The sequence below is a fragment of the Corvus brachyrhynchos genome, unplaced genomic scaffold (assembly GCF_000691975.1).
Source record: "Corvus brachyrhynchos isolate BGI_N302 unplaced genomic scaffold, ASM69197v1 scaffold221, whole genome shotgun sequence".
In the NCBI taxonomy this organism is placed as follows: Eukaryota; Metazoa; Chordata; class Aves; order Passeriformes; family Corvidae; genus Corvus; species Corvus brachyrhynchos.
The window spans coordinates 3,742,535-3,767,536 of NW_008236622.1; the positions used below are offsets into that span (position 1 = coordinate 3,742,535).

The following is a 25,002-nucleotide window of genomic DNA, read 5'->3' on the forward strand; positions in this document are numbered from 1 at the left end:
AGCAAAAGCCATTTCTGATTTGATATTAATCACAAGTTCAATGTTAAGGTCTGGTAATTATTTGAATAGGACCTCCTTTTGCTAGCTAGTCAGGAGACATTGAATTTTATTAAATGGGATTACTGGGTCATGACATCCACTGTATTGTGAATAGCACTTGATCAAGGAGAATACAATGAAATAACCTTCAGACAAGGTTGTCAACACACAAAGACATCTTAGATGAAAACCACTTTACTGTGAAGCAAATCCAACAAATTTCAGGAAAGATTTCCTTTGTCTGTAAAAGAAAGATCTTAACTGCAGACTTACAGATCAAGTTCAGAACTCAGAATAAGGCTTCCATTTTGTACACATCAGATGCTCCACATGGGCGCAATGCAGCGAACAGTCTGGGAGTGGGTTCTGCCTGCAAGCCTGAATAGACAGCCAGCTTTGATGTCCAGCTCCCAATGGGGTTTTTCTAAGGAAACCATGGGTTATATTTCCTGCCTTCTCTGCCCAACCTGGGGTTGTCACTCCCCGCTTTGCAGACCACCATTGTACCTAAAGAAAACAGGTAGAGGGATTAATAACCCATTGCAAAAATAGTAGTATATTTTTCCCTGCCTAAAGTGTCTGCTCTGTTAGACCAAACTACTTCATCTTCAGGAAACACTGGGAACAATCAGTGGATGATTTCATAAGTGTTAAGGAGAAGACTAAGTTAAAAGTCATTTGCTATGAGAACACAGATTCAGTTACGGGTGATAAACTGCAGCAAGTGCCCACATGACTGTCACGTAACCCAAGCCACTCTCTAATCCAAGTGTATTCAAGTTCCTGAATATTCCCAAAAAGCTTTCCCAATGCTGGCTCACCATTTCCATCCAGCAAACAGCTTGAACATGGTTCATGAAACATGAAAACAATTCCTGTTGCCTCCTCCAACCCTGCATAGCAGCCATTTGTGACAATCTGGCTGGGCCTTTTTTCTTGCTTCTGCAGCTGGGGGAGTAACACTACCTGAGAGCAGGGAAGGGTTGGCATCCTGTGAACTGAAATCCTGTGGACCATGTACAAACACTCTGACCATATCTCAGTACAAATCATCTGGCATTAGATGAAGCCATAAAGGTGAATATTTTTGACACACTGCTGACACTGAGGCAGAAGTGCTCAGGACAGGCACAATTTTATTGCCCAATGTATTACCTTAGGCAGCAATCAAACTTTGCTATGTCTGCAGTTTGGGAGCAATGCAAAGTTGATTGCTACAGAGGTGGTGCTGCTGAAGGGGAGGCTGTGCCACAAAGAAAATTGCAACATGGATCCTGAGAAAAGATTAAGCAATACAATTTAATCATCTTCCAACAGCTGGATGCAGCAGGGTATGGCTGACTATTGGATGTCAGTGCTCAGGGCAGGGTGTCAAATGAGTGCATTTCAGCCATGTGTGTCACTGATGAATCCAGAAACCAAAAATTCTAAGGATGTTCTGAGTATGTATGAGAAGAAATAATTTGAAACTGCTTAAAATGGACAGTAATGAGGTGAGGAGCAGGGAAAATATGTTAAGAAATGTTAAAGGCCTTTTGCAAAGGCCCATTAACAGTTCTGCTCAGGCAGAATAGAGAAGAGAGTGAAGTGTGTGTCAGGAAGATTGAAGTGAGTCACCCAGATAAAACACTGCTATGACCTAAAGCCTCATTTGGTTCCTTTTAATGACAAAATACTTGGATAAATTAATTTTTCCTCTCTATGGTAGTTTTGTACAACATGGAAATTGGTAAGGATGATGCTGAATGGTCTTTTACCACAGTAGAAAAAGGAACAATTTCATTAGTACAGTTATCATTGTGTGGGTGTAAACTGGAGCTGTTTTATTATTTGTGATTATCCTTTTTCATAAGATCCTATGAAGTCATCCAAGGGTTCTTGGAAAGTAAAGAAAACAAAGCAAACCCTTAAGCAAACAAAGCACTCAGGTGGAGTCAATTTTCAGTGTGCCTGGACTGGTCACATTTAATTTCAAACATCTGTTCATCCGCTTAGAGAACAGTATCAATTAAGACATCTATTTCTATCTGTCACTTCTTTACTTTCCCTCCATGCAGCCTCAGGGCAAACCCTGAGAAAAAATGCATAGCAGCCAAGGATGCTGGGGCTCTCAAAGCTGTGCAATTGCAGCTTTGCTTATTCGTGCAAAGATCTGGGAGCTGAGAAGGAAACCCTTTTGTAAGTGGAAGCCATAATGGCAAACACAGCTGTTCCTTGTCTCTTTTTAGTGTGCAGTACCAGCCTCAATTTGGCATGAGTGTAGTTATTTCATTAGCAACTCAGAAGGTGAAATTGCTCTTTCAAAGCCAAGCCTTTAAAATAAAAACATTTCAGTTCACTGCAGCCCAGAAGGCATCACAGCAACAGTGAAGCTCTCTATGTGACAGCCTTGCTCCTCCACTGTGCCTAGGAAAGTCTGAAACCAGTTTTGTGAATAGTCACCTAACCTGCTTATAAAATTCACTGCAGGGAAATGCTAATGGCAATGTGGAGGAACAAAAAGAGAAAGACCAATTCATTTCTATGAGACACAGTGATGTATCATGGTGTGGCACGCTATTGGGACTGCAAAGGAATGAGCTCCTCTTAGTTCTCATGGATTCAGTGATTATTTATGACTGGTAACATCCATCACCCAGACGGCAGGGTACTGGTGCTGATGCTGCATCACTGCTGTGCCTATTGGAAACACACAGGAGTGCAATGAAGAGCTGTCTGAGAGCAGATTCACACACTGGCTCTTTGGACTGACTCTTCCACCATGGCCTGGAAAAGCACTGCATAAGAAAGTTATTGCTCATGGCTTTAAACTTTTAGAGGGAGAGCTGTGATATGTAAGAAACAGGTCCACTTGGCTCTACAGCATACACTGGGAAATTCTGACATCAAGAGAATAATGCTCTGCATAGCCCACATTTCTTCCCCTGTATGTCACCTGGCCCCTTTTCCAAAGCACATGCATATAGAAGGACCATGCCAGGGCTGGCAGAGACAGACTAAGAGAGGTAAATCTTCAGGGAAGGGACAGGATTTGGCCCAGAAGTTAGCTATGCCTTGCTCACGATCACTACTCGAATGCTCTGTGACACCTTCAGGTTAGGACACAGGAGGCAAAACCAAAACCAAACCAACTTTTTTCACTTTTACACTTTAATTGCAAGCGCCCTTTAAATACATGGCTGTAGATTTGGGGTGGAGGCCACAGCACGTGTAATTCAGTGTAATTTTAGGAAAGTCAGAGAGGAGAGAGTTTACTGTGGCCAAAGATTTAGGTCTTAGTAATGAACATTAGAAATTGAAAGGAAAACAACCACTTAAAAAAAATAACCCTGCATCAACACTGCCAAATTAAAAGACTTACTAGTAGCATTGAAATAACCTCCTAACCACTTACATCAAGTTAAAACAATTTCCCTCTTCTACATCAGCGGATTATCTGCCCTTTCTGGTATGGCTCTTCCTGCCATGTGCTCCCTGTCACTTGGGACTAGGATACAGTGGGTGGAAAGACGATGGCTCGGCAAAAATGACTCAGTCACTGCTCATTTGTAAACTGACAATTGTGTACTGGAAAACATGAAGAGCAAACCGAGTTTGCTTTGTAAACAGTGGGAAACATCAGCAATATCTGGTGTAACTGTTATGTAATGCCTGAGTGAGACACTGATTTCTGGGCGACGCTTGCGATGCCATAACAAACACTGAAAAACAGAACATCAAAGAGAAAAGGTAATGTGAATAAGAGAGAAAAACAAGTAAAACCATAAAAAACCTAGAGACTTCAGAGGCTACTCTAACAAATTACTGAAGAGATTATTAGTAGGTATTGAACCCAAAAAATGCAAGAAGCAACATCATGTACCAAGAAAAACAATTGCCCATGCTCCTTGGTATGATTTCCTTTGTGTGAGAGCTTTGGTCCACTCTTAAACATGGGCTAGCTGTTAGGCTAGACCAGAGCCTGCCTCACTGCCTTTGTGCCCTCCCTGCCTCCCACACAGCACAGGCACGGAGCAATCCTGCATGTCTGCTCTGGCCGGTCTCCCAGGTCCTGTCGCCCAGGTTCTGTGCCCCTCTCGGTGGTGTGAAATGCAGCTGTCCCTGAGTTAGGTTAGGGCACTCAGCTGTTAAACCAAACAAACCAGAAGTTTAAAAAGAAGGGAAGGAACTGAACATTTCTATATAAAACAGGATTGGGAAAGCTCGTGGCCGGGGTTACTTGGAAAGGCTCAGACTTGAGTGAGCATGAGCACCCAGCAGCCACAGGACTGCTGCTCCCCAGATGGGATATTGCAAGTGCTCCCTCTTCAGTGCTCTCTTTTTCTTACAATAATAAAAAAAACCCCTGATAATACTGAGCAGAGATTTTTGTGGAATGACCATGAGCAGTGATATGGTGCCTCTTTCATTTCAGAACCTACTGGGTGACCTGACACCTGGTGGGTGTCACATTCCCTTCAGGGATAAGGTATTCTCATGTGCCACAGAGATGGTAAGTTAAATTGAAGGCTTTCTTTCATATTGTGGTGTGCTTTCTATGTAGTTTTACCTTGTTTTATATTTTTGCTCACATGCTACAATTATCTGCACAGCTAAGCTACAAGAGTGGTAGAGCAGCTAAAGGTAAATCTGAAATTATTCCAATAGGGGAGATAAAATGTCTAGATCTGCTCAATATTGGTGGTGCCAGTCAAAACCAGCCTGTGTCTGAAGTATGTGCAATGAGTGGCCTCTTCTGTTATGTCTCTAAAACAGAATGAGGCTCTATTTCTGTCCTTCCAGGCTGAAAAAAAAGAAAAGAAAAGAAAAGAAAAGAAAAGAAAAGAAAAGAAAAGAAAAGAAAAGAAAAGAAAAGAAAAGAAGTTAAATTTTAAGTAAAGCAGAAATGAATTGCTGCTGAGCTGCTGCATTGCAGATGAGTCCAAGGTTCAGTGAAGTGACTGTACAGTGTTAACACTGTCTGAAAAGTAAAGCAAGAGAGGTATATAAAAAACCTCCCAGCTTTTATTTTCTTTGAAAATCTTTTTAAATTTAGAGCCTAAACTTTATTTCTTAAATATGACTACAACCAGAGTTTGAATTCTGGGGTTGTTTTACATAGGTGCAGTAAAATAACAATTTGAAGGTATGTAGACAGCAGCTCCATCTGTCCATAGTGGTCCCTCTGGCCACATGGCTTCTTGGCTGTGAGAAGAAGTAAATTGCAGCCATTGTCATGAAAGTGGATTTTTATTAACAATAGGGCCAGTTCCATACATCTGATCTGCTAGGGAATGAGTACATGGTCACACTGTTTTCTCTGAGTGAAGCTTTTGTACTGAGAATATTTCTATGACAAAAAGAGCCTCTTTGATTTGACCTTTCTACCTCTTGCCAATAAAAAACCCCTTTAGAATTTCTCAGACTATCTTTAATCCCAGTATTCCCTTAAAGACTTTCTGAAATGACCTCTTCTAAAAAGAACCTCCCAAGGTGATCATCAGCTGTAGACCAAATTACTTTAGAGTTTCATTATTTCTACCTGAATTACAGCTCAGTGACATTTGAAGCAATGATTTACTCTAATTAAGTACAGTTTGAACCAAATACTGAGTCACAACACAGGGTCCTTTCCCCAAAAAAATCATGACACTGATTTCTCAAGATTGAAATTGTTGCAGACAGTAACAGATGTTTAAATTGCTATTCTTCTGTGAGGACCTGCGCATCCAGACTAAGTGCTGAAAATTCCTGTTTCTTTTTGATTTGCTTGGCTTCCACTTGCCTTTAATGATCAGAATAATTTTCAGACTTGATCCATCAATGACTATTCATACACTGTAACTGTGCTATTGCTTCCATAGTTTCTTTGGTTCCTGATTACTATTAGAACAAAAAATCCCAGTCTTCCAATTATTTTTAGTAGATAGAGAGGGATAGTCATGGCTAAATTCTACTTTTTGTGGCTTTGGAAGTCATTCTTAATGTGGTGATAGCCGTCCGAAGCTGATGACTTTAATACAATAGTACTCTCCTGCACACTGAGAGTCCCATGCAAGCTTCCTCTGACTCATGATGTTCCCAAATGCTTAATGGATGTTTTATTCACAAAAGAAGGAAGCATGGAAGTACAATTTTTGTAGAAATAAATGACTTTTGGTGCCTGTTTTATGACATATTCTCTGGGTAAAGGCAAATCATAAAATTATTTCTTTTTCTGCATTGACATTGTTCTAGTCTTGGATTTTTAGATGATTGCTGATTATGATAATTGGCTGGTGTGGCCATGAGCTAGATTGGAGTAGATTTTCTCCTAATCATGTACATACTTCCGGGATCATTGATGCTCAAACGTTTGGTGCCATTTTCACTAAACCATATTGTGGGTGCTCTGACTTACTCTGGTTTACAACTTACCAAAAGCAAAACCTGGAACTTTGCAGGACCTGAAGGGAACAGATGAGCAGCAGAGGTGTGGAAGGGGAGAAGGGAGCATTGTCCCAGTTGTCTTTCTCCTGGTGGCACATTCCTGAGGCAGTGCCATGGGATGGGAGGTGCTGCTGCATCTGCAGGTTCACCCCATTCCCAGCTGGGCTGCTCATGTTTGGCCAGGAATGGGCTTTCCCAGCTTCTCAGTTTACTTGTTTGTGTATCAATTTAATACTGGTATGACAGAAGGACATTATGTGAGTTAAGAAATCCATTAACAGATCTCTTCAAGCTCATCAGTGAAACTCATTAGAGAAATTACAAAGCATTACTTCTGAAGATGAAAAATGTTGTGCCTCGCTGCATTCCCTGCTGTTTGTTGTCCTTTTCTTCCTCCTTCCCAGTTTTACTCTCTTTGTGCTGTAATATACTTGGAAGAGTACACGAGGGTTGGCCTCTGTCAGACCAGGCCCTGATGGTGTGAGTTTCCCTGACTGCCAGGTATCCAGGAGAGAACACCAAGCTTGTTACACTTATGTCTATTTCAAAATAAAACGCTCTTTTTTTTAAGTAAAAGCTTACTATCTAGCCTGATTTGTTTTGGTTTCATTTGGTTTTCCTTTGGGCATGCCTTGATTCCTGAAATGCTCTGCAGCATCCATTGCTGGAAAACTTTGAGACTTGCTCCCTGACATACACAGACTTTCCTCCAAGACATCTTTTCATGGAAACTCATTTTGCTGTTGCCATGATGACTTTATAATATGTGCCAGTTTTGTCTTTTGGATTTTATTCTGTGAAGTCTTGCACAGCCTCCACACCTACTCCCATAAGTGGCAAGAATTAGAATTACTCAGCATGTCAGGGATTAGTACTACAGGTACTCAATCTAAGAAAATCTTTGGAGAATAAAATACAGAATGAATCAAAATAAAGAGTAAGGAAAGCTGGTGCCAGATAAATGCAGACAGAATTATGACTGCTAGACAGCCGTGTTTCCAGCTTCTAAATTTTATCTCGACTGTGGTGATAAAGACAGACTATCATTATGTGTGCCAGATTTTATGCATGTCTTTCTTTAAAGCATAAGTTTATGCTGGAAGGATCCTGGAGGTGCCTAATGCTTAATTGTAGAAATACTAGTTCAACAGAAATAAAGTGCTCAGGAAACAAAACACAAACTATATTTCCAAAACATTTTTTTTGTAATTTGATCCTCCCATGTAAACAAGAGACAATAAAACCTTCTGGGAGTCTTGTTAGCCAACAGTCTCCAAACTGCAATGAAAGAAGGATTTCAAAACTATTTCACAATTGTGTTTGGATGAAACATGTGTTTACTGTATGTAAATGAACAAGACATTCTGTTCTTTCACGGTTCATCGGATCCTCACTGTGTTAGCTGGTTTGGCATGTGCAGGAAAGTGGGTCTTCTTCAGAAGGTGCTGGACAGACAAACAATTGTTTTTCAGTGGATGTTTCCACACTTTACAAAAAAAGTATACTTTAGTGCAAGTTTTTGCCTCAGAAGTCATTAAACTTGATCCTGCCTTATTTTGGTTGCTAGAAGTAATGACAAAATAAGTTATTTAATGAAAGAAACATGGAGGCAGAATTTCCCATGACAATAAATTGCTGTTGCATAGTTCTCATTGTCAAGCAGCATGTACTCAAAGTGTGACTAGTCCCAACAGCTTGAAGCTGTTGATTTCTGTGTATGAGAATTTCCTTTAATAGCTTGGGTGTCTTCATATAGCCAGCCCATGGCATGGCATGTGTACCAGCAATTAGCCAAAGGAAAACCCGGGATTCATAGCAGATTGGTAAGCTACACTTTTACCCCAGTCTTTGTGCAAGGAAGCTGTGCAGTAATACACATTATTTGTTTTTCTGTCTGCTGTTATGACAGAAAAACATTTCTGAGCATTTGCTGAGTTAGGGAGGTTTCACTGCTGTGGTGGTGGTTTGCATCTTGGATGTTTTATCTGGGTGCAATCAGAGAAAAAACCTATTTGGGACTGCAAGTATACAGTATACAGGCCAAAATGTGTGCTCTTTTGTGAGCTGTGCTGCAAAGGGTGACTGCTGTGGATCAGAGCCTGGGGCACTGCATGGGGGTGAAATAAAGAGCATTTTATTGTTCTACAGCCTCCTCTGTATTGCTGTGCCATCTCCTCCACCGTTGCTAGAATTCCAGCTTAGGCATTTGTGTTCACCTCTGCTGGAACAGAGGATGTGCCTCATGGAAACTGCTGATGGATCTGTTAATCCAGGATAGCAATGGCCTTGCATAGTGTTGAGGCAGAATTGTGGAGCTGGACAGTGATTTATTGTTCCCAGACCAGCAAGTAACAACAGTTGGTATGTGCTTAGGCTGCTGACACAACCCTGTAACTTGCAAAATTCCTCAGTCTGAGCTGGCTTTTGTTCTTCCCACCTTTCCACATGGGTACTCTGGCCAGGCTGGCCATCCTTGATTGAAGGCTACAAGGAGCTGGGAGGGAGAGCAGCACAAGTCGTATCCTGCTCTGGGCAGAGAGTCCTAGTGATAACTGCTTTTATTGCTGTCTTTCATCTTCATAGCATGAATCTTATGACTTCAAATCACTTCAAGATGATACAAGCGTGTTTGTCATGAAATTTTGCTCTGTGTCATGAAAAGAGTATTTTTTATTTGTTTGGTTTTTGTTTGAATATTGAATTGATTGTTTAGTTTCTTTCCTTGCCTCAGTCCCACGCTACTTATGTTTCTAGTGAGGGAAATATCAGAACCTTTGTTTTTCCTTTTACAGCTTTATAGCTGGGATGTTGTTCTGCTCAGCAATCACAGTTTAAATTACACAGGCATCTTTTCCCAGTTTGCTCTCTCTAAATCCAAATCTCATCTAAATCCATCAAAATACTGCACAATTGTCAGGCCAGCAGTGTTTTTTGCAGTAACTTTCAATTTCAATATTGCACTAAGGAAAAGTGTTACAAATGTAGTGACTCCCTTGCAGGGTCCACTGATACCATTGATGAAATGTTTAGGTCATTAAGCTACTCTGTTATTTCCTCCCCAGGCTTAAAATGGCTGGTTTTGTGAGATCCTGAGTATCAAAAAAATGCCTTTCTTTTGCATCTGAATTCTTTAGGGGTTTTTTTTTGATAGGTTGCAGTACTTTAGAGTCTGCAGGTTATTGTGGACTGGTTTTTTTCAGACTTAGATTGCTACCTATTTATTTGGCTATCCAGAATTCCAGCACAACACTGAAAATATTTTCAAATAGTAAATATAACTAAATACCTGATAAATGTCTAAGAAACCTCTTCCAATTCATCACAATGTCAGCTGGTTTACATTCATATGGTAATACAGGATAGAACTACCTAAGAGAGAAAAATTATTTTTAAATAACATGTGAATACTTATTTAGTCGTGCACTGGCAGCCTTTTGCACTGGTGCAAAAGCAAAGCACACTTGAAAAATCTTTTTTGACATTAGGTACAGGGATTAATCCCAACAGTTACACATAGATGCTTCCTATATCTTAGAGCATTTGAGTAGCTGTTAGATACAGAGCATCTTTTAGAAGGACTTAGTTTGGTTTTGGTATGGATTTTTATTGCCTTATTTACTTTGTACTGACTCCTTTATATTGCTCTATTCCTATCAATCTGCCTGTTTTTCCATTTATTATATTACTCACACTAAAATATGGATTTTGCAGCATCTGTTTGTTCCAGGATGTTTCGTGCTCTCCTGCCATCTCTTCTGTCTCTTTACCTGTTGTAGATGTTTTGCAATCTTTTGTCCATGATCTATGTACGCCAAGTTTGGGGAATTTGCTCTCACACCCTTCTGCTCAGCCTGCTTTGTGGAACTGGAGGATGGGTCCCACAGTGTCGAAACAGCCTCAAGTATCAAGTTGGAATGCTGGCACATCACCTTCTTCATGGTCCCAAACACTGCAGTAAGTAATCAGAAATTGCTCTTAATTAAATGTTCAGCATCAATGATAGCACTACTAGTTATTAGACTGGCTAATAGAGCTTAAACCACAGGTGGTTAAACCATTCTAAAATTATCTTTACACTAGATATAACTTCCAAACATCCTAACTGGGATGAAGTTCTCAGGAGAAGACAGGACTTGTGCAAGGCTGGTATTTGAGAGGCTTTTTGAACTAAATGAGCACAGCTTCCCACTTCATCCAGTTCATTCTCCCTTGCTGTCCTTCACCACACTGGACGAAAGGGAGTTACCTGATATTGGATAGAGTCTGTTGTGCTAATAAAGAAGTCTCATTTTATGATAAAAGTGTTATTTCAAATGTGCTCTGTTTCATCTTTTCCCAAAGTTAAACTTCAAAAACAGTGTCTGTACAGAGGAGGAGGAGATGGAACTGCAGAACTGGGCTGCTGCATCTGTTGATCAGGGCAGTGCTAACTCAAGCAGCAGTGTGGGTGTCACGCATAATCCAGTTTTATAGGTATAAGCAGAACACACGGCCTCTAAGGCTCAGCAATCTACAGCTCTGCACTCTCTTGGGGTGGTGATAGGGGCTGTGACCCCTAGAGGAGTCCAGAGCCACTGTAATATCCCTCCTGTTGGCTCTAGGGCAAACGTGGGGCTGCTGTTACCCCAGAGAATACACAGCATGGCATTGCTGACACAGGACCAGGAGACTTCCCCATACACCTCTATAGCTGTGTATATTCACATACAAATACATAGCCCACATAATTTTATGGACTTGTCAGACATTGTAAAGACTGGGGAGGCTGTTGGCACTAGGGATGGGGAAGAGACACTGAAATAGGTCTTAAAAAATGGTTCAAACTATCCACATCCGAGGATGTGAAAGGGGAACTTGCCACAGGGTAGGCAGTGACCACATCCTCCAAATGTGCACAATAAAATTATGCTGAGACTGCTTTCCCAGAAATGCCCCAGCAAGTCACTGTCTTCTGACTGGCTCCTTGTCCTCTATTGTCATAACTCTCAGATAGTAAATCTGAAAATAGTACATCCCTATTTAGTAATAGGGATGTAATAGTAATAGGGATGCCGGTTTGGGTGAACAAAAACATCAGGATGGCAATTTGAATATATCTGTGATGGCAAGCACGGCAAGACCAAAGGTTTAAAAAAATATGCAATGGAGATTTCCTGACCTTCCCAGTCTTCATCCATTAAACATTTTCTCAGTAGTTCTCCAGTATGCACACAACCTGGCCCAAAAACTAATTAAATCAATTTTTCAGTGTGCAGCCATCAATACTTTGCTCAGGTATCAAAAGCCTGGAGATGTTTTAAAGGAGAGATCCACTTTTTTAGCACTATTTGGCCATTAGAGGAAACCAGAATGTTGTATTTTAGCTTTTAGTTGTGTTCATTATTTATTTTTATAATTATTCTTACTCAACTATTACTTTTTAATCTGGACCTTTCCTTGTTTTTTGCATTTTAGAATTTGTTAAACTGTCTCTAAAGCCATAATTAAGAAAAATAGACAAGTAGAGAACTGATGTAAAAGCAAATAGTTCTGAAATATCAGTGATTGTAGCTTATAATAGACAAAAGTCCATCTGTCACTTTAATTGATAGATGCTAGGCCCTATTTCAAAAATTCAGGGAAATGAATAGCATACAGTTACTCTGACCTTGCAAAATAAATAGCAATGCCCTGAAGACACACTAAAAACATATCAGGAAGTAGAACTGTTTTCTCTGTTTTAAACAACATTTCATTCAATGGAAAAAAAGCCAAAGAATACATTTTTCCAGATGATTTCAGATGTAGTATGCTGATACTTGTCTTCCAATAGCAACAATTAAAATAGCTTGCTTGTGTAACCAGAGTGTAGACATTATTTCCACTATTAGCCCATACTTCTGTAAGAGCAGTAGTAGCTAAAAAATACAGTTCCTTTTGTACACAAAAGCATTTGGTTTCTCAGAATATGTATGGGGATTTTTTCCCCCTTTTTTCCCCCCAAAACCTCCCACCAGGATGGTAATTAGTGATAAATCCACACGAGAAAGTTCAGCTCAGAACTCAGTATGTAAGACTCCAAACTTGAAAGGGCTTTCATAGATAAGTCTTCTAGGAATGTTTTAAGGAAACAGGGTCTGACAGGCTACAACATCTTGCATTGTCAGTCAAAGCTTCCCTAAAAGTCAGAAATTTGCTCAGGTCTTATTTTTCAGTTTGAAATTTTTATCAATAGCGCTGTTTAAAACCAATAACAAGGAATTTAAAACATGCTGTGTAAACACAAATGGAGGCTCTCCTCAATTAAGGAGTGCTTTGCAGGCTCTAGATTTGTATTTGTATTTGATTCTCTCAATTTAATTCTACCAGCCAAATAAATAAATAAGTATGGATTTGAATAAATATTAATCTCTCTGTGATGCAGAGAAAAGCAATTGTATTGCTTTAGAGCAGAAGGCTGGGGTTCATGCTCGAAGAATGAATGCTGCTTCTGCTTGGATGAATAAACAGATGAGAGGCCTTCCAGCCCATGCTCCATCAGGAACTGTGGAAGGAGATGCTCACAAAATTTGAAAATGCAGAAATAAGAAAAAAATTACATTTTATTTTCAGCCCTTCAGTTTTTCAATAGAAAGATACAAAGGAAATTTTTTAGAATGATGTCACAAACTTTCCGGGTATGGGGCTGAAGTTCCACACAGAAGATCAGAGAAGCTGCCTTCAACATTCTTGGCAGCAGTTGTGTCCCTGTCCTACTGTGGCAGAGGTGGGTGTGTACAAGGTGACCCAGACTGGATCTTCATGGCATGTGGCCATTATTAAAAATCATTATTTCCTAGAATGTCCTGCTCATTAGTATAAGGTTTTTACCTACATTATCCAACTTTATTTTGCTGTTAATGCTGGTTGTTACTCAGTCCTTCAGTTGTTCTTGGCTGCTCATAATGTCTGAAAGGACCATGGAGAGGCAGAACTGTCTGGGGGCTACTCTACATTGCACCAGTAGTGAAATGCCCCACCCCAGAAGTTCTGAAAGACAGACTTAATGTTAAGGAAGCTTTTCTTCCCCTCCTGTTGCAGACACAGTGGCCCCATGGACCTCAGCCAATGTTTCTGGAAGTATCAGTTTTGTACCAGTGATTGTGTTTCTTTTGAGACCACCTCAGACCCACAATTCCATCTGAAATGAGCTCTGCCTTTAGCTTTCACCTCCTGAGTGAACTGGCTCTCTTGGGCTTTTCTGATTTGCTTGGTAGCTTTATGAAATAATGCCTTTTAGACTGCATTAAATAATCTGAGATTTTTAAAAAATGGAAATAATGTCTTTTATACCAGATTAAATACATCTGAGATTTTTTACCAGTTCCTAAAGCAGGAAGATGCAGCAGTTGATACTGCTCCCATTCCAAATGCTACCCCGGCTCTTCGTTTTGTCAGAAAGATTTATGAAGGAGAGCAGGGGTCATGCACATTGCAAATGTGCTTCTGCTAAAGCAGCGTATTCCTGGAGGAATAAACACAGACAGTGCTGAATTACTTTGTCATCATTAGAAATTGTCAGAGTCCCATAATGTTCGTGAGAGCAGACAGGTTAGAATTGCACAGACCAGAAAATAAATGCTCACACTGAAAAATACACTGAACTCCCTAGTCCAGTGCACACAGCTTTCCTCAGCTGGGAGGAATGAGTGAGCTGGGCTGCTGAAAAGGAGTGCAGGTTTTAGCTGCTTCAGTGGCTGATGTGGGAGGTTTGCTTGAAAAAAGACTCTCCTTGGTGTGATAATTTCTCAGTGAATGGATAAGGAACTTATTTTCTTTTGAGAAAAACTGCTACTTATTATAAATATTTTTCAAGAAAATTAGGAAAACAGCCTTGTAAGTATTAATGCCTCATTTCAGTGCTCCAAAGGAAAGTTTCCATGCTTCACTTTTTTTGAATATGAAAATGGGATGTGGTAATCACAGTCCTTTTTAAAGAAGCATGAAGAAAAATTATTCATTTGGAAAATACATATCAAAGAAATGCTAATATGTTCTTGTTGCCTCTTCTTCTTTATCTGTAAAGTTATTTCAAATATTAGCTTGAAAAGTTTGCTTTGCTCTTGTAGGATTCATAACCAAAAGATTTTCCTTAGCCACTGTCTCACTCTTGAGTGATGGTCCTTAATACTCTGCCAAGGCAGATGGTCTTGAGCAGTGGTGCTTGCTGGGGACGTGACTGCACTGCTCTGCTGGATCATCTGGCTTCTTTTCCTTTCTGAAAAATATATGTATCATAGTGTATATTGCTGCCACATGCTGTAATTAATCGCAAAGACATACTGTAGTTAATAGGAAAGCTGGAAATTTTTAATGGGCAACTTTAGCTAAAAAACCCTGTAGTTTAAAAAATAATCCTTCCCATATTCTAGACTGAAATAATTCATTCTGAGTGATGTTTTCCTGATATCTAGCAATAATCTAGACAAGAGAGTTGTTTCATTTATAACTGGTGTCTCACAGCTTGAAGACTCAGGTGTGCCTGCCTCCAGCTCTTCCTTTGCTGCTCATAGTTCCAAACTCCTGATTTGTCTCCATTAAGACTGCAGTAATCCTCTGACAATCTTTGCTGTGTCACCCCTTTGAAAGATACTTACAGTGTTCACATTTTCTTTCAGGACAGAGACCGTTTTTCTTGTCCTTTCCTATCTGGCTAATCTGCCTTAGCCAGATATGGAGTGGCTTTGACTGTCCAGGGCACGTGAAGTACAGCTCCTTGGGCCTTTCTGTGTCCCTGTGCAGAAAACATTTCAGTTCTCTGTCTCCAAAGCAACTGAATTTTAATTGACCTGAGTGCTATATCCACACAGGCAGGACAATGTCCTGCTGAGGCTGTCTTCAGCCTCCCTAATACAGAGATCTCCTTTCTCAGGTTTGCCAAGAGCCATCACAAATGTTTGTGGACTCTAAGGGTTTTACTGACTAGCCAATAAAATAATTTGTTAGGATAAGTGATTTCAGTTGGGAAGGACTTACAGTGATCATCTGGTTCAACTGCAACATCTTATGATGTAATTTCCCCTCAGTAAAATATCAGGTATTTAATTTTATTTTGTTAGAATCAAAACTTTCCCCTATATTTTTGGAATATGTGCAAAATCACCACAAAACTCCCCCAAACCAAAAAAACACCCCCAAAACCCCCAAAAAAGATTCTTCACAGTTTGCTGGTAATAATATAATATGTGAGATAAAACAGATGCTGCTGTATGACTGATTTTACATTTTTGTCCTTTTAAAAGATTTTAGGATTTGGGCACCAGCATGATTTCCATCTATCTGTGAGGTGAAATATCAAACCTTTTTCTTTAACTATTCCTGGAAATATATTGTTCACTCCTATATTAAGTTTCTGAGAAACTATATTATTGTCCAAGTCATAATCACTCTGAATATGGCAAGCAATTCATTGTGTCAATAATTCTGGAATCTTTAATGTGTGTATATATATATATATACACACATATACACACACACACATGTGCATCTTATCTAATATATAGTAGAGATTAAGTTACTGAATCTTATCTGTAAGTCACTGCTACCAGCTCTGCAGTTTCCCTTAGACTCAAAGAATGGTGTTGCCTTGAAAAAGCTGCAAAGGCAAAATATCTATTTATCATTGGTATTTTCACAGTTTTGGGGAGCTTATGCAGATATGGCATTCAAGGACTCCGCCAACTATTCAGATCACTCCTGTCTGAGAATTTAGTGGATTTCATGATTCTTTAGGTAACTAGAGCATCATTGTAAAAATCAATACAGGTAGAGTTGAGCTCATCCTTGCCAGCTGCTAGGATGAGAATAAGAAATTTGAACCATGTGACCATTTAATAGGGTACAGCATAATGCAAGAGGGAAAAAATAGAAAGAAAAAATAGAGAGTGATACTAACCTAGAAAACCATGTATTTCGATAGTTTCTTGAAAATTTCTTTGTCCTAGAATCTGCCAGAACTCTCTTGAGGCTTGTTCCTATCACTGCGCTGATCGAAAATAACAAAGAATGCAGCACTTAAAATATTTGGCTCATAGGAAATAGCTTGCTAGAGCAGGAGGCAGCTTTCTCCTGTGCATTTTTCATGTCCTGCTACAAGAAGATCAAAACATTGTGAAGGATATGTATTCAGTTGAGAAATGTTAAGAATGCCACTTCTGATGTAAGACATACTTTTGATATTATATCTACTGCACATCTAAAACTGTCAGGCTACAATGAAATTTGTCACTTCTATCTTACACTTGTATTAAGTGAGAACTGACAATTGACCTTTAGTAACACCAAGTTTGACAATTCTTGTACATATAAGTGTTACCAGAATGATTTTATAAACCAAGGCTTTCAAACACATCCTGTTGTAATCTTTTGGGAGAGAGAATGCTACGCTGTATTTTTTAAGGCAGTATTTTTACTGTCTTACAACTCTCCTCAGGTCATATTAAATCATTTGCAATGAATTAATTTGTTAGGCAGAAAAACCTGTCAATGCTGAAACTAAGAATTGCTCTGTCAAGTTAGAGGTGCAGGAAAAGTTAATTTGTAATTGAATCCATGTATCCTTTGAAAATGAAATAGCTGATCTAAAGGTAAGCAAAGTGAAATGTTTAAAAGTACAAGAGACAAGTGATATCCTGCCTAGCCCCTAACTTCAAAAGCCATGACCTGTGTGTGGCTCAGACTTGTGCATAGAATTCTGCAGTTCACTTTTCCCTTTTGCCCACTGTTATTGCTCCAATCCACGTGAGCCAAAGGTTGGCATCTGCTTGACTCCATCTTGACAGCCTGAGCTGAATTCTCTGCTTAAAACTGGGCATATACCAGAGGGCAAAACTTAGTGGGGTTTTCCATAAATTCTTCACACCAGAACACCTTGTAAATATTGAAAATAGTGATTTGGGGGTTTCTGCTCTATTCCTAATACTTTGGGAAAGCATGGAAAAATGTCTAGATTGAATGCAAACAGACTGAAATCCTGTTGCACTCACTGAAAACAGGGAATTTTCACTGAGAGCTGCAAGGAAAAAGAACTACCCATGGTATGCTGATATACACTGAAATCTAAGAAAATATTCTAAGAAAATTTAGAACAAGGTATTTTCCCTAGACTTTCATATATATATATAAGTTAACTAGGTAGAAAAGGAAATTAATTAAGAAGAATGGAAAAGGAACCTTAGAGTGTGCAGGGCATTACTGGGTGCCAGCTGCCATTAGTGGAAAGCAATAAGCAGCATAGCATTACACCTGGACCATGTACTTCATGGAAGAAGGGGAGAGCAGTGGGAAACAAGTCACAAGCCACTGCACTTCCAGGTCACTCACCTGTTTAATTTTACTGGTTTTATCTTGAGTCGGAGCTCTGTATTTTAAGAGCTGATTACATTGTATAACCGACCTGATTAATGGGTGTAACTCTAGCTCAAGCCCTGAGGAGCCTCCGTATCTCAGTGAATAATCTTTTTCCTTCTGCAGTATGTCACCTGTCAGCAGTGCCTAAGGACAGTCTAAACCAGGCTTCACTCACTGGCTGTCCAGTGCTTTGAGATCCTTTGTCAAAAGCTCCTTCTGGCAATTATTTATAGGTCAACATTTGGGTGAGCTAATTGCAGGCAGGACCCCTGGAAAGGTAACTAAACAGTTACTGCTCATGCTGGGAGGAGAAATGATTATGTGACTTACCATTTCTCATTAATGTGCTACTCTTGGACATTTTGAACCAGCAGTGCTGCATTTGGCTTGGGGGAAGGGCAGCTCTGTCAGAAATCTTGGTGAATGTCTCCATCTCTCATTAAATTGGGGCTGATATTACTATCCTCCTTTGTGTTTTCAAAACTTTATTAAGAAATAGAAGTGCCTTAATCTCCCTTCTTTTTGAGTTTTCCTATGAGCGTTGATACCTCACACAGGCTCACCTATTTTATACCAGTCAGACTGATCCCTAAACAGCGTTTTTATGTGACATTGGTGTGCTTTCTGCAGCTGAGGTCAGTTAATGTGAGCTCATTAGCAATACCTTCTCTATTCCCCAAATTCCCCTTGCTACTGATGCTAACTTCTTGAGAGCGAACTATGATCCTTCCATCTAGGTCTTTCATATGACAGGGCAATTAATCCTCCCCCTTTGTGCTGAAACCTCTTGTTACACAGATCTTCTGGCAATTCCATTCCCTCTGCAGTGTTTCACAAAATACCATATTGGATCTGAGCCCAACACCAGCTGCACTGGTGAACACCAAACCAGGACATTTCAGTCAGGGACTGTCAGACTTTTCTGTCAAAAGTAGTGCAAAAGCAAAGGTATTCAAATTTGTCTTTTTAAGGTGCTTTGATGCTGACACCTATGAATTTGTTTTCTCCTTGTTAATACATCCTATAAACTCTCATTTTACCTTTACTTCTTGTTTTATAATGATCAGAAGCTGTTTGCAATTTGATAACATGAAATGTGCCAGTTGGGCAGAAATGAAATTGATTCAAGCAGTTGTCCCTGTTAATTGTCATACGATGTTTTGGAAAGGTCTATTAGGTTTATTTAGTTTTATTTGTTTAAGTTGTGCTTAACACTTGCTCTGCTTGACTGTCCATTCACATCCACATGTGTAAACTCAGAGTAACTGTTGTAAAGCCAATGGGATTATACTTAGATTGAGTTGTAAGAGAAAGAGTAACTGCAGCTTCAAGGTTGAGTCTTTAATCACATTGGCATCCAGTGGATTTGGCTCTTTATATCAACTCCTATATTTCTTTAACGGGTAATAATAACCAGTTAATACGACTCAATGATGTAAGTAGATGCCCCTAACAGATTAAAAATAGTAATCAGAGAATAAAAAAATAAATCTTCTTTTAGCAAGAATATTTATCTTCTTCACAATTAAGCTCCCACACGATTTTGCTCAGATTTCTGCTAACAAAAGTCTGTATTTGTATGTCAGTATTAGAATATGTTCAAGATCAATTTACAATTCTAAACCCACCCACATTTCTGTAGAGCAACAGTTACTGAGGGTGCTTTAAAAAACTCTACAATGATCATATTTGGAGTATTGTGTGTTAGGAAGTGTGAGTTTCTGATCTCAAGTAGCATCTCCACAGCTTATGAATGTTCTTTCTGACTTAGGGTATGTACAGATGACCTAATTTCTGATGTGACTGCCCACCTTTAGCATTTGGACTTTCTGCTTGTTTGCTGTTTGATAAATGGGTCTCTGTCAACATGACTTGGTGAAATTAGTGGAACTCCTGTACTCTGTGTCTGCATACAAGATTGAGTACTTGGGGGTCATTACTGGAGCTGCTGAAAGAGGAAACAGTGATGTGGGAATCTATGCTCTGAGGGCACACAGTACTCTGAGTGCCTATCAAAAATACAAAAAGTTTAAATAAAAACAATACAACTCACAGGAACTGCACAGAGCAGATACAAATACAGGTTATCTAGCAGGTGAAAAGTGGCAGTGGCAGGCACAAGGAGCGTGATTTTGAGTTTATCTGTTGTTGAACACAGGCCCAAAAGCTGCTGTAGTAAGCTGTAGTAAGAGACCACACTTTCAAAACAACAGTTCTACCACCTCCAAAAGATGGATGACTTTTCCTGCTGGCAGACAAGAGTGTGTTGGTGTACACCAATAAAGAAAACTCAGGAGTATTGCTCTGAAGGAGATATTGCGTCCAGTGGGCAATGGTTGCTTTCCAGCAAATAGTATTTTACCCCTAAGAGATGAGGGAAGTACTTTGACCATGTACATACACCGTGCTCTGTCACATCTGCTCTGCAGAAGTCCTTTCTTCAGGTGCTCATGTTCCCTTCAGAGCAGATGAGGGGCAGATCACTTCCATTCTCCCGTGTGCTTTGCCATTATTTCCCACAGGTTGTGCCTCAAGAGATGGGGTCTTATAACAGTGGGTAATGAAAGCTGTAAGGCCACTTTACCTCTCTTTGTCTGAAGAAGAAATAATACTCCTGGAGATGGTGAAAATTTGATTTTGGCATCCTTGAAGTGAAATAGGGACTGAAATGGGGCAAGGGAGGTGGGGGGGGAGGGCAGGGGGAGAGGATGGAGAATGTTTATTACCTTGTCCTTGCCAGAAAAGCTACAGGATAATCTTTCTGGGCACTATTAGTGGTTGAGGTGAAATGAATTTATGGTTCATAGTCACTTGCTTATTTTGGAAGGGTATCTGAACTCATATATATTGGATTACGGTCCAAGACGCCACTTCTGGCATTTAAATCCCATAATGAATCACAAGTTGAGGATATGATTCAATATCTTAAATTGCGTTATCAGATTTGTGACTCATGGTTAATGAGACAAAGTCTGGGAGGGTTCTGAATGATGCCTTCAGGAACAACAATTTTTGATCATTTTTCTTGTGGTCAGGAGGTGAAGGTGGTGTGCACTGGGGTCACAGCACTGTGTTATTGCAGCACAACCAGGGTGTTGCCAAGGAAGGGCTGTTTCAAAAGCGCTTGTGAAGAGCTGTTACCCCTAACTTTCACTAGCAGTTCCACACTATAGCAAGAATTTCAAAATGAGGTGCCCTCAAAATACAGCACATGTGCTGTACTGTGTATATATTGTTGCAGATAACAGTAGAAATGCTTTTTATCTCTGTCTCCTCTACTTCTCAGGGTATATCAGCAGAGAGGCAACACTTAGACTCCCCTAGTCTTTGCACAAGCATCTTGGTATAGGTACCCTTCCTTGCTAGGCTGACCTATATCCCTACATGCTCCAGGTTTGTGTGACTGGCAGGAAGTGCAAGACAGGCCAAATGACAATGCAATGCAAATGCAATGTGTGTTGCACAGCTAGCAATGACTGCACTAGCAGGAGGCACTAGGGGTCCAAGCTTCTTGAAGCAGATTATTCTAATAGGAAGAAGAAATGATAATCAAGAAAAATGGCATTTTTAAGCAAGGAGATTGAGGAATAATCAGCTGCAAGTGATTCTGATCCTCAGAATACACCTTGGAGGAAACTCAGGCTAAGAGGAAGAAAGTGAACTAACTTCATAATATAGCCAAATTAAAGAAATCTTCGAGTTACTTTCACAGTCCTTTTGCCAATTTGAGAGGAATTATGCTATACCCAGTGGTATCAAAGGCTGTGCTGAGATCCAACCAACAGCAAATACTCATTTCCTAGTTCTCATTGCATATTTAGTTATCTTTACAACATAACCACAGGAATGATTCCCTGGTCTCTCTAAGGACTACTCCACATTAAAACTATAAACAATGCTGTAAGTCAGATATTGTAGAAAATGTCTGTGAAAGAATAGGAACAGAAAGAAATCATAAAGAGCCCCTTTCTTGTGAACTTTGTCTACAGATGCTGACAGACACATTCAAGTGGCTTTGCTTCAAGAAGGTCTCTGAGATCTTAAGGTCACAGTTTGGTTAACATAACTCAGCAGAAGGCAATGTGCTTCTAGATCTCCTTCCATGATTCAATGCCACCCACATCCGATCTGTGTTTGGCTGAGCTGCCAACACATTAAAATCTTTGAAGGAAGCATCCTACTGAATTTAAAGTGGGTGTCCTGCTTTGAGAGAGCAGTTCTTAGGCTGACCATTCCAAGCTGGGGGAAGCCTAGGAGTTGAAGTATGGAGTGGCTAGTTATGGTGGAAGTTAAATAATTTCATCATTGCTGACTCCTGTTAAATACTAAAGGGCACAAAGCTAGTGTGTGCAGTAGCAGAGGACATGCAAGTTGGGAAATTCTCCACCTCATGCCATTTCAATAGAAAGTCTGTTCTTTCAAGTTACTCAGACCTGGGTCCTGAGCCAGCAAAGCACAAACACCCCTCATGGATGGTAGATCTAGTGTGCTTTCTGATTCTTTCAGCTACCAGGTTTTCTCACAAGTATTCTTGTGCTTTCTTTACGAATGGCCAGTGAGGCTCGATGAAGCCACAAAACCACAATGACATCTTCCTTTCACTCCTTCACTAAAGCTCTGCCTTCCTTGGTGGCAGTTAATTTCCCAATGCATGAGGGCTGTTGCTATCCACGCTGATCAGATATTGGCTCATGGTTTCCATGTGATCCTCCAGCTTCATGAACCCATGTGTTATCTCTGTGATTGTAAATGCAACATAGCAGGAACTCTCAATTTCTGTTCACAGCCAAAACCTAAAATCATTGCTCAGGAAATGGCTCTTAAGCATAGTAATAACAGAACTACCAGTGCTCATATAGCAAAATTAAGAACACCCTGAGCTGCTGTGAAAGACTGGGAAGAGGCTGATCAACATCCTGAAGAAGAAATCTTTTTTTTGTAGACAAACATGAGCAAATTTCATCTATGCCTCAAGGTGGCAGGAGGGAGACCAGGTTGGATACAACAGGTAATTAAGATGCATTACTTAGTTTTTATATCAGGAATTGTTCGCACATTTCTTTCTGCTATATTGCAATCCCTTTACTGATGCTCAGGTAATATTTAGTTTCTGTGTCTTGGGCATGTTACAGTCTTATGGTGAAAGAAAGACTTTTAGCATCATCATCTAACAAAATGGTTTACTTTGTCCAGACTGGATTAAACGAGTCAAAAACAAGAGGTGCCACATGTTCAGTGCTTTTCTGCTGTGAAGCAGTGTTCATTTTTCAGAAGCAGATAGAACAGATGGGCTTGGTGACAGCTTGACTCAGATACACACTTTGAAACCTGTGCATTTATCTGGAGAGGAATTTGTTGGTTTTGTGCAGACAATCATTTTGCATTTACACAAGTCTAAACCTTCAGTTTGTGCTCTTGCTTAGGAACTAGCACTTCAATCATAGTAACCAATTACTATGGTTATTGTGGGCCTGAGATTTTTTTATTAAAAGAAACCCTTCTACTATTTACACCAGTAGTAAATAGTGAAAATCTGGAAGTAACAAGCTTTTGTTGGAAATCATATATTCACTGGGATTCTCTTACATCCCAACTCTGGCACATGTTTTTTCTTTCCACATTCATTCTCCCATTCCTAAAATGAGCTGCCAGTCAACCTCACTTTATTGCTTATACTCTTCCAACAGCATGTGTCTAAACTAATGCTTTTCTTCAGCATAAAAGCAATTAAAAAACCCCAACACCCAAATACCGTATTATGAACCTAATACACATGTATCATGGGCAATTTGTTCTAGTTTTTGCCCAGTTTATTCCAAGAAAAAAGATTGCTCAGATTTATTTTCCTTTCAGGAGAAATAAAGTAAAAAGAGTATTAAAAAGGGGAGCCAGGATATTCTCTCATCTCCACTTGAAGATCGAATCTCTGACAGTAAAGTCTGACATGGGACTAGCAGTGATTTCTCTGCTGGCTTTTCCATCATGTTTAGTTGCCACCATTGCAATGCAAACCCATCTTTTCAACATACTTTCATTCTGAAGAGCTTAAAGCTTTCCTGTAGCATTTTATTTACCATCACACCAGTATTGTGTGTGGGTCTTTCCTCTCATTAAGATATATGATATGAAAACAAAATGCAAAAGAGAAAAGCAAAAGAACAGCAAGAGTTCTGTTCCCACAGACTTTGCAGTTTTTCTAACTATTGTCCCAACCTGCCCCCAGGGAGCTCTAGGGAATATGATGCATCTATTGCTGCTGCTCTTTTGACCTCCAACACTGATCTGTTGCCCAATAAAATATCTCTCAAATGACGGCATGGTGTCACAGCTGGTTTAGAACCTGAGAAAACCAGCTCTTTGCATAAACAGACTCCATCTTCCCTTTGTCCTTTTAAGCAATGTACCCAAGGATATCTTTTTGTGGTATTATCTGCTAACCAGGGCCCTCCTCTTTGTGCAAAGCACAATACGGAGGGTCGTTAACACAAGTGAAGGACGTCACATAAAGTAATATCCTCTGCTCTGCCACCTATTTTATGTACTTTTGTACTTGACTGAGTAGATTAGGTAAAGTATAATAATTTAAAAAAGAAGAATTTCATACAAAGACACTTATTTTCTTTTGTAGTTTCTCTGTTCTTTTCTCTGTCATGGATCTGCTCCCTCCTACTGCAGTGAAAAGGGTACATTAAAATTAATAATCTAAGATGGGATTTTCAAAACAGACTATGGCAGTGAAGGGTCCAAAAGCCACTGACATTCAGTGGGAGCTAAGTCCTTCACCTCTTTGAAAATTCTTAGCCCAAATCCATTAAAGCATACTTCAAAGAGATAATATTCACAATTCCAGGAGTAATTTTCCTAACAGCCTTTTATTCTCATTTCTGACAGGCCCTTCCTCCCTAGATCCAAGCCCCCTGTAGATGTACAAAACCAAATTGCTTCCATGTCCCTTGGAATTCAGACCTCAGCTTTAGCTGTGGTTCTTTTGAGGCATTTGTTTTTATATTTAATGACATACAATGATTTGTGTCCAGAAGACACAAAATGGAATTCTGCAATATTTCTTTTGCATCTTTATCTTGTCTCATCTGTCATTATACCTCTTACAAATGGGTGTAACCAGGGCTTTATAAACACGCACCACTTCATCCACATATTTTGACTCCTTACTGTGAAAAGTGAATT

At 39.7% G+C, this 25,002-nt stretch overlaps 1 long non-coding RNA gene across 1 annotated transcript in view; it reads right to left on the reverse strand.

The window, feature by feature from the left end:
• Positions 1 to 218: 218 nt before the first annotated feature.
• The window catches only part of LOC108444764, a 250,212-nt gene continuing 225,428 nt past the window's right edge, over positions 219 to 25,002 (reverse strand). The window contains exons 8-9 of the long non-coding RNA XR_001859441.1: positions 10,215 to 10,396; positions 219 to 546 (exon numbers count right to left, since the gene is read on the reverse strand). This is a non-coding gene — a long non-coding RNA (uncharacterized LOC108444764). The remainder of the gene's footprint in view (positions 547 to 10,214; positions 10,397 to 25,002) is intronic.